The sequence below is a fragment of the Triticum urartu genome, chromosome 4A (genome assembly GCF_056163025.1).
Source record: "Triticum urartu cultivar PI428250 chromosome 4A, HENAU_Tu73, whole genome shotgun sequence".
In the NCBI taxonomy this organism is placed as follows: domain Eukaryota; kingdom Viridiplantae; phylum Streptophyta; class Magnoliopsida; order Poales; family Poaceae; genus Triticum; species Triticum urartu.
The window spans coordinates 594,126,492-594,137,539 of record NC_141876.1 but is presented as its reverse complement, the minus strand read 5'-3'; the positions used below and the strand labels follow the sequence as shown (position 1 = coordinate 594,137,539).

At 49.8% G+C, this 11,048-nt stretch overlaps 1 protein-coding gene across 1 annotated transcript in view; it reads right to left on the bottom strand.

The window, feature by feature from the left end:
- Positions 1-11,048, bottom strand: part of LOC147976973 (uncharacterized) — a 70,419-nt gene that overhangs the window by 9,376 nt on the left and 49,995 nt on the right. The gene's annotated exons all lie outside the window — the stretch shown is intronic.

Here is an 11,048-nt window from a genome sequence, read left to right as displayed (position 1 = left end):
AGATGTATGATGCGCCTCGATCACATGGCTCGCGCGTGACCGGGTGAAGATCAGCCGGTCGGCTAGGCACAAGCGTTTCCCTTAATAAGTTAGACCCCCTTCCACCCTTCGTCAAAAAGAAAACCTAAAAACACTTCCAAAGCACCATCACATTGAGAACACATTGACTAATCTCAAAGCATCCTCCCATTGGTCAATGATTTAATATGAAATCGACTCTAAAGTTGGTGGCAGATGTGAGTGGTGTCATCCTTTCCTCAGCAACCTTCATTAATCCTCTCTCAACATAGGTAGGAAGATAAACAAAATATGAATTATGTAACACAATATGTATAATAAAAAACTGTTTTTAAATACAAATCTACTAATATGACATATAGCTTGCAAAATGTCAAAAACCTTGAGGCTAACAACTGGTTAATCATACTGTCCTAGGACCTCAGGCTCAAACACATTGCATAAATACTACACACTATACAAACCCATATACCTTCGAGACACTCATGGCTAAGTGCAAGAAAAAACTCAACTCATATATCATAATTAAGGTCAGCATAAGAAAACGCCAATTACATATACAACATTCAATGTGGACCGTCTGATATTTCAGGCTCCTCTTTAACCTTGCGATTGTTGGAGAGAATGTTTTGATCTTTCACTTCACAGAAATAGCCTCACCGCTTGCATTTTTACTCCAACGCTAGTGCACATTCTTACTGTAATTGGAATGCATTAAGAAACTACCATGTCACCAGAGTGGAGGAAAGGTTCTCAAGGAAAATAGTAACTTCAAGTAAATACTACAATAACTTATAAATACTAAATGTAAAAGTTTACAGATGTAATCGTTTCAATCATTTATGGACACTACATATTCGTATAAAAATCTCCCTAAAAAGCAAACAGAATACTTTCTAAAATCTTAGCCATTAAAACTTGAGTTCTACATATATAGGTTGCAATGGTGCTTTGTGTAATGAAAACAAAATGGAAGAATTAACATGTGACTAGACCAAGCAAAGAGGAAAGGTTCTCGGGACAAACTTTAACTTCAAAATAAATATTAAAAACTTCATAAAAAATTACAAATGTATTTTGTTGAATCATTTATATGGGTATTCATAGATTTGTTTCTCCAAAAAAAACTAAATACTTCCCTAAATTTTCAAACATTAAAACTTGACTTCTACATAGGTCGTGATGGTGCTCTTCTTAATAAAAAAAATGCAAGAATTACCATGTCACTAGAGATAGCAGAGTGGATTGGTTCCCGGGACAAATTTAAACTAAAAATAAAATTTAAAAACTTCCAAAAATGTAAAAATTACACATGTATTTTCTTGAATCATTTATATGGGTATTCATAGGTTTTCTCCATCGATAAAAAAACTCAATACTTTCCTAAATTTTCAAACATTAAAACTTTAGATACACGGTCGCAATAATGATCTTTTTTTTTGTATAAAAAAATGCAAGCCCATGCATGCTACCTAAACATTTTACATGTCTATTTTTTCCTGATTATTTTTCACATTTAGAAAACTTCTTTTTCACTGCTCAAGCTCATTTACGACTATGCGGATTGGCGCACAGGATTGGCGGGAAAGATATCCTCACTTAACCCATTGATGTTTCTCTACTGACATAGCTATCCAATAGTAGATGGAAATGCTTTTCCAAAACGAAATTGCCAGTCAGTGGTAGGTCCGGTTCAGCCACTGAACTACTGTAACAATGCCAGCCAGCACCTTGAAGATGACCCATACTCTAAATCCGACTGAAACGTATAAAAGACAATCAAAGGAGCTGGAGAAGTTGCGTCACCATTTAGCCTGGAATGGAAGATATATCAAGTTCCATAATGTCATGGCATCACATCAACGCATTAGGAATTCCAGAGTCGAACCTTACGATCGTCGTCCTCCCTGGACCAGCCCCGCCGCCGTACGTGGCTGCGTGAACAGCAACTTCAGCGATGTCACAAACCACGCAGACATGGACCGCAGGTGCCGTCTCTCACTATGCACATGAATCATATATACTCATTTTGCTCTCAAGTATTTTGCAAGTAATGTGGCAGCTGAACATTGAGTTCCCCCTATGCAGTATCAGAAATGGAAGCAGCAGCAGTGTGTATTCTGTCTAGGCCCTAAACGTGGCTCCCGCGTGCTCTGGCTCTGGCGTTGGTGACGCCCCCCCCCCCCCCCCCCCCCCCGCGCGCGCGCTGGTTGTCGCCCCCGCTGCCTCCCCTAGCTCCGGGGACGCCCCGGTGACCGTGCCCCCTCCCGCTCCGCCGGCGCCATGCGTTGCGCTCGGGCCACTGCCCCCTTCGCCGGCCCCGCCCCTGCCCCTCGCGTCCGCTGGGCGGACCTCGCTGACGAGGAGCCGCTGCCCTCTCCTGCCGGCTGCCCCTCTCCCCATCCCGCCGCTCCCCGTCGCTCTGCTCAGCCCCCCGCATGCGGGGTTCTGCTGCCGGCTCGCGACTGCTGCGGGTGCCGACGCCGCCCTCGAGCTCGTCTCGGGCGAGTGGGATGCAAGGTGCGGCCTTGCGGGAGGGAGGGGCGCGCCGCCGACGGTTGCGGTCCTAGGGGGGTGTTGGCCGCTCCGACCAGGGCTACGCCCGCTCGTCGTGGCGCCGGCCGGTGGCTAGCGGGTGTCCGGTAATGTCCTCGGCTCCGCTGGCGGCTCGCCGTAGCCTGTCCCCAGTGGCACCGTTTGTTCGCGTCTCGCCCTTCCGTCCATTCATAGCCGCCTTCAGGTCCTCCCCGCTCTGCTTCCGAGCTCCCCTTCCCCTGCGACGACCCTGGCTGGCCATCTCCGGCAGCGGCAGCGGCGAATCGTGCACCTCAGGGGGAAACCCTACAGGTCGCGGCTCCCCACCGCTCGCTGGACCAGGCTTCACCTGCGAGGGCCTCCTGGGCCGCGGCCCGGCCCAGCTGCTGCTTCCCCCTGCTGGGCCCACGTCGCCCCGGTTGGGCTGCCTTCGTGCCCTAGGGCCGGGACACTGGTAGCCTCGATCTGGCTAACGGGTGGCCTCCCGTCCGCGTCATCCCCCCCCCCCCAGCCGCCTCACTCGACCATGTTCGCTCTTCCACTGCAACTCTGTCGGACACCTCACCGTCCCCTCCCTCCCGACCAACCTCTGCTGACACCCCCTCCTCCCTCGCTGCGACAGGCTATGCCTCGCGAGTGGGATGACAGCGCGGCTCGGTGCTACCTCTTTTAGCACTGCGTTGGTTTTCCCCGAAGAGGAAGGGATGATGCAGCAAAGTAGCGTAAGTATTTCCCTCAGTTTTGAGAACCAAGGTATCAATCCAGTAGGAGGCTACGCGCGAGTCCCTCGTACCTGCACAAAACAAATAAATCCTCGCGACCAACGCAAATAGGGGTTGTCAATCCCTATAGGGCCACTTACGAGAGTGAGATCTGATAGATATGATAAGATAATATTTTTGGTATTTTTATGATAAAAGATGCAAAGTAAAATAAAGGCAAGTAAATAGCAAAGTAAATAACTAAGTAGTAGGAGATTAATATGATAAAGATAGACCCGGGGGCCATAGGTTTCACTAGTGGCTTCTCTCAAGAGCATAAGTATTCTACGGTGGGTGAACAAATTACTCTTGAGCAATTGACAGAATTGAGCATAGTTATGAGAATATCTAGGTATGATCATGTATATAGGCATCACGTCCGAGACAAGTAGACCCGACTCCTGCCTGCATCTATTACTATTACTCCACTCATCGACAGCTATCTAGCATGCATCTAGAGTATTAAGTTAAAAACAGAGTAACGCCTTAAGCAAGATGACATGATGTAGAGGGATAGACTCATGCAATATGAATAAAACCCCATCTTGTTATCCTCGATGGCAACAATACAATACGTGCCTTGCTGCCCTTACTGTCACTGGGAAAGGACAAAGCAAGATTGAACCCAAAGCTAAGCACTTCTCCCATTGCAAGAAAGATCAATCTAGTAGGCCAAACCAAACTGATAATTCGAAGAGACTTGCAAAGATAACCAATCATACATAAAAGAATTCAGAGAAGATTCAAATATTATTCATAGATAGACTTGATCATAAACCCACAATTCATCGGTCTCAACAAACACATCGCAAAAAGAAGATTACATCGAATAGATCTCCACAAGCGAGGGGGAGAACATTGTATTGAGATCCAAAAAGAGAGAAGAAGCCATCTAGCTACTAACTATGGACCCGTAGGTCTGAGGTAAACTACTCACACTTCATCGGAGAAGCTATGGTGTTGATGTAGAAGCCCTCCGTGATCGATGCCCCCTCCGACGGAGCTCCGGAACAGGCCCCAAGATGAGATCTCGTGGATACAGAAAGTTGCGGCGGTGGAATTAGGTTTTTGGCTCCGTATCTGATCGTTTGGGGGTACCTGGGTATATATAGAAGGAAGAAGTACGTCGGTGGAGCAACAGGGGGCCCACGAGGGTGGAGGGCGCGCCTGGTGGGGGTGGGCGCGCCCCCTACCTCGTGCCCTCCTGTTACGTGTCTTGACGTAGGGTCCAAGTCTCCTCAGTTGTATTCGATGAGAAAATCACGTTCCCGAAGGTTTCATTCCATTTGGACTCCGTTTGATATTCCTTTTCTTCGAAACCCTAAAACAGGCAAAAAACAGCAATTCTGGGCTAGGCCTCCGGTTAATAGGTTAGTCCCAAAATAATATAAAAGTGGATAATAAAGCCCAATAATGTACAAAACAGTAGATAATATAGCATGGAGCAATCAAAAATTATAGATACGTTGGAGACGTATCACTCGGCCCAAGCGCCGCGACGAGGGTCGGCGTGAGGCGTCCCGTCCCTCTCCCGATGCCCTCCACAGGGAGGAAGAGCTCCGGCGTGAGCTGCGGAAACTCCGCGAGGGCCGTCGTGATGATCACCGCTCCCTGGCCCACTGCGATGCCCGGGGCCGGTCCCGCTCCCCCCACCCGGCGACATCTGGGGACTGGAGGTCTCGTCGGCGCTTGCCTTCCCCGGCCCCGTGACGTGGCCGTAGACCTTCCCCGTCTCAGGCAGTGCGCCCCCGTCTCCCCGTGTCCAAGCTCCTGTGTCCGCCCCTGCTGCACGAAAGTACGTGCCGCCCGATGCCACCGGCCCCTCGTCTCCTGCCTTTGCGGCCATCCCGGGCAGCACCCCTTCCCGCGGCCGCCAAGGCCCCGCCAAGAAGAAGAAGCGCCGCGGCCAGGGCCGTGGCAACCCGGCCACACTCCTCCCGTCGGCCCCGGGCATCTCCTCCACCCGAGCCCCATCTCCAACCTTTCTCGCCCCCTTGCTTCAATTGTGGGGTGGCGGGCCACTCGCAAGTCAACTACGTCAACCCCTAGTGCTTCTACCTCTGCAAGGACCCCGGGCATCCCGCCCTCCTGTGCCCGGATCTATCGGTGATGTCGGAGCTCATGATGTACGGCCACGGTATCGAGGGGATGGGATTCTTCCACCTCGAGGTCCCCGACCTCCCACCTCCCACCCTCTCCCGTCAGGCGGGCGTCACTGTGGTCGACGGGGTGGCCTCTACGGAGATGATTGAGGCTGAGGTTAACCACCTCTACCGTTGCCAGTGGGACTGGGTGGTCACTCCTACCGCCAGTCACATCTTCACCATGGTCTTCCCCGACACCGTGAGCTACGGCTACGCCACTCGTAGTGGCCGGATCACCCTCACCATCAACCAGCTCGTCGTCGACATCACCGAGCCGGTCCTCGATCGACCCCAAGGCTGTGGCCGTCCTGGATTCTCGTGGACGGTCTTCCCGACATCGCCCGGTCTGAGCTCAACATCCGCTAGACACTACTGGAATCAGCTACTTTGCCATCTGCCAGCTCTTTGCCGTCTGCTAGCAGACGGCAAAGAAGCTCTTTGCCATCAGCTACCCGAAAGCAGACGACAAAGAACTGGCTGATGGCAAAGAAAGCCTTTGCCATTAGCCAGTTCTTTGCCGTGGGCTAGCTGACGGCAAAGATTCTTTGCCGTCGGCTAGCAGACGGCAAAGAGGGAGGGGCCCCACTGACGAGCTTCTTAAAAAAACTTAACGGGCCCCCCTCTTTGCCGTCTGCTAGCAGACGGCAAAGAGCAAATAAGCGGACGGCAAAGGGGGGCGGACGGCAAAGATTTAACATATCTAACGGCGCGCGCCCCACCCCGCCCCTCTCTCTGTTTCTCTCCCCTGCTCCCACACGCGCGCCGCCGCCACCACCACTCGCCGCCGCCGCCGCGCCCTGCCCCCCCCCCCCGCGCCCCACCGCCCTGGGCCCGGCGCCGCCGCCCCGTCCCCCTCCTCCACCGGCCCCCCGCCTCGTCGCCACTGCTGCCGCCCCGCCCCCCTCCTCCACTGGCCCCCCGTCTCAGCGCCGCCGCGCCCTGGCCCCCCGCCCCCCCGCGCCCCACCGCCATGGGCCCGGCGCCGCCGCCCCAGGCCGCCCCGCCCCCCTCCTCCACCGGCCACCTCCTCCACCGGCCCAGGTGAGCTCTACCTCTCCTCTATTTTTCCTTTTTTTTCTTCTGTTTTTTTAGTTTTAGGTTTATGTTTAGTTTAGATTTAGTTTCAGTTTTAGTTTTAGGTTTAGTTTTAGGTTTAGATTTAGTTTTTTCCTTTTTTTCTGTTTTTTTAGTTTTAGGTTTATGTTTAGATTAGATTTAGGTTTAGTTTTAGGTTTAGTTCAGTTTTAGGAAAGAAAAAGAAGAAGAAGAAAAAAACAGGAGAGGAGGAGAAGAAGAAGAGGAAAAAGGAAAGGAGGAAGAAGAAGAGGAGGGGGAGAAGAAAAAAGAAGAAGAGGAAGAAGAAGAAGAAAAAAACAGGAGAGGAGGAGAAGAAGAAGAGGAGTAGGAGAAGAAAAAAGAAGAAGAGGAAGAAGAAGAAGAAAAAAACAGGAGAGGAGGAGAAGAAGAAGAGGAAAAAGGAAAGGAGGAAGAAGAAGAAGAAGAAGGAAAAAAAGGAAGAAAAGGAAGAAAAGGAAGAAGAGGAAGAAGAAGAAAAGGAAAAAAGACCCCGACCCGGCACCCCGACACGACACCCCGACCCCGAGATCCCGACCCCGACACCCCGAGCCCGACCCCGACCCCGACACCCCGACCCCGACACCCCGACCCTGACCCCGACACCCCGACCCCCCGAGCCTGACCCGACACCCCGACCCCGAGCCTGACCCGACACCCTGACCCCGACACCACACCCCGACCCCGAAACAACACCCCGACACCGACACGGCACTACCCCGACATCGACACGATACCCCGACCCCGAAACAGCACCCCGACCCCGACACGGCACCCCGACACCGACAGGACACCCCGACCACCGACACCTCCCGAAAAGGTGTTCTTTGGCCTTCCAGAGGCCGACGGGGTCATATATTTGTGAATTATTAGTTAGGTCATATATTTTTCGATTTTGTTATGAAAAACATCATATATAATTGTGTTGATCGTGTAGTTTTAAATGTGCAGTTGTTTCATCGCTGCGAGGTTTGGTGTTCGACGACCTCGCCGTGCGTTTGACGAGCTCTGCCCCTTCGTTCGTGGGTGAGCACAAATGACAAGTCGTCCTCCCCCATTAATTATTTGATCTATTCCGATGAAACTTGATAGCTAGCTATATATGTGTCTTGAATCATCAGTATGCGTAACCAATATGTGTCTCCCGTTCGAAAGCGTCATAGTTATAAATATGCATGCATTTGCATATTTATAACCTTGATTCTTTCGAATTGTCCAACACTATCCATGGACAGCCCGAGTATGTGTAGATTGGGTTCGTTTTCCCATATGCTTTGCTCCGGATCCGACGCATATATTTCGTCAGTGCCTCCCCTGTTGTTCTCCGGGTACACATCCTCTCTGTTTATTGCAGAGACGTGTATCAGGAGAAGAGCGGGGAGGTGCTGCCGAAATTTTGCGTCGGATCCGGAGCATAGCATGGGAAAATGAACCCAATCTACACATACATGGGTGGGATTAGGACCTATCATTACCTATTAGAGTGTAGGTTGCATGGACGTAATAAAATTGACAAAGTAGATCAACTAATGAATATATACATGGTGAATTACATATATAATTGTTGTGTGTCCAGTAGCTCTGAAAGTCAAGATGAGTGACCGTGCTTGGATGTATACCGGTCACACTGGTCAGAACAAATGGAGCGCTGAATGGTTCACAAAAACTAAGGGGTTTGTGCAAGCCACATTTACAAATGGCCAAAAGAAAACCTAGTGCCCCTGTTTCCGGTGCGGCAATTGGGAAAAGAAGACAGAGGCTGAAATGGGCAAACACCTGCAGAAGAGTGGTTTTACGCCCGATTATACGGTGTGGACATTTCATGGTGAGTCTGCCCAACGTGACCGAGCTGAGGTGGATCGTCGTCGCACCGACGAGCATGGTACCGGGATGGAAAACATGGTGCAAGGCTATGATGATGCTCGGGATTCAGACGAGGAGATGGAGGAATCTGCAAAGGCCTTCAATGAAATGTTGGAGTCTTCGAAACGTCCGCTCCACGAGCACACTGAGCTTTGTCAGTTGGATGCCATCTCACAAGTAATGGCTCTAAAGGCTCAGTTCAACTTGGGCAGAGAATGCTATGACGCAATTATGACAGTATTTGTAATGCCTACAAACCTGTACCAGTCGGACAAAATCCTCCGTGCACTGAAGATGCCCTATGAGAAGATACATGCCTATGAGAAAGGATGTGCCTTATTTAGGCTTGACTATGCGGACTTGAACTATTGTCCCATTTGCAAGTCTTCCAGGTATATTGTGGTAGACAACGGTATGGGTGAGAAGACACAGACCAAAATCCCCGTTAGTGTTCTTCGGTATATGCCAATCGTACCAAGACTTCAACGTCTTTTCATGGTCGAAGAGACGGCCAGACAGATGACATGGCACAAAACAGGCAAAAGAACCGAACTAGATGCAGATGGGAATCTGATGATGGTACACACATCGAATGGTGTTGCGTGGAAAAAGTTTGATGAATTACATGCTGACAAAGCGGCAGATCCGAGGCATCCTCGAGTCGGCATCAGCACGGATGGGTTCAGTGTGTTTGGTATGACGGCAGCCCAATGCAGTTGTTGGCCCATATTTGTCTTTCCACTCAATCTCCCCCTTGGACAGATTATGCAAAGAAAGAACATTTTCCTGACGTTGATAATTCCAGGACCCAACTATCCGGGCAAAAATATGAATGTGTACATGCAGCCACTTAAGGACGAATTGCAAGAAGCCTGGGATAATGGGTTCAGGACATACGACGCCTTTAGCAAACGGAACTTCATAATGCGTGTCTGGTACATGTACTCGACGCATGACTTGCCGGCGTATGCGCTATTCGTTGGCTGGTGTGTGCATGGAAGGTTCCCGTGCCCCACATGCAAGGGAGCTCTTGAGTTTCGTTGGCTTCAGGCCGGTCGCAAGTTTTCTTGCTTCGACATGCATAGGCAGTTCCTGGATCCTCGCCATAAGTTCAGGAAAGACAAGAAGAACTTCATCAGGGGTAGAGTTGTCAAAAACTCTGCACCACCTGCATTGACAGGCCAATAGACCCTGGATCAGTTAAACGCTCTCGAGCCAGATCCACAACGTCCAGGGTACTTCAAGGGGTATAATACTAAGCACGCGTGGACTCACAAAACATGCTTATGGGATCTGCCTTACTTCAAAGACCTCCTTTGCCCACACAACATCGACGTGATGCACACTGAGAAGAATATCGCCGAGGCACTTTTTGGTACATTGTTCGGCATAGATGGGAAGTCAAAGGATAATACTAAGGCTAGATTCGATCTGGAGGCACTATGTGATAGGCCATTACAAAACATGAAAGAACCAAAAGGAAAGCAGAACTGGACGAAGCCAAAGGCATGGTTCAATCTTGGAAGGCCAGCTATGAGGGAAATTCTCTTGTGGGTGCAACAGCAGTTGATGTTCCCCGATGGGTATGCAGCGAATCTAAAGAGGGGAGCGAATCTTGATAAACTGAAGATATTTGGTCTCAAGAGTCATGATTGGCACATATGGATTGAGCGGGTAATGCCGGTGATGTTGCGTGGCTTCATCCCTGAGGATGAATGGCTAGTACTAGCAGAACTCAGCTATTTCTTCCGTGTTCTTTGTGCGAAAGAACTATCGCCTGGCGTGCTAGAAGAAATGGAAGAGTTGGCGCCGGAGTTGATCTGCAAGTTAGAGAAGATCTTTCCACCGGGCTTCTTTTATCCAATGCAGCATTTGATTTTGCATCTCCCGACCGAGGCAAGATTGGGGGGGCCCGTGCAAAATCGTTGGTGCTACCCAACTGAGAGGATGCATAAGACGCTTCGAGAAAAATGTAAAAATAAACGTAGAATTGAAGCATCGATGGCTGAGGCATTCATCATAGAGGAGGCGGCAAACTTCGTAACAGCACACTACGAAGCCAAAAATCGTCATTTGCATAATCCGAAGCCTCGGTACAATGCTGACGAGCCTAAAAAGGGTGGATCCAACCTCAGCCTATTCAAAGGGAATCTCGCACCAGCTAGTGTTTCACATCCAGTATCTTTGGATAACGAAGAATGGCGGACCATTTCGTTGTATATCTTCAACAACCTGATAGAAGTGCGGCCGTACATCGAGTAAGTTCTCGGTACATTGTTTCGCAACTTCTATTTCCTTTGAACTACTCTTATTCCTGGATATGTCATACAGTCGATACGTCGCCATATTCTCGTATGGAGCGGAGATCCAAAAGGATTCCGTCGAAGAGTATGAGCTTCTCGCAAAGCAAGGAGGTGGCTATCCCGGTTTCATCTCTTGGTTCAAACAAATGGTAATTTCTATTAGACAATTTCATTTCATTCGCTAATTTGTGCATAATGCAACAATCCTTTCATATTAAACTTGTAGGCTAATTCAGAGTCTATGGACGCCGAATTGAGACAAGTCGCTAATGGTTTTGACTATAAGGTCCGTTCATTTGACAAGTACGACATCAACGGGTATCGCTTTCGTACCTATGGCAAAGAGCTAT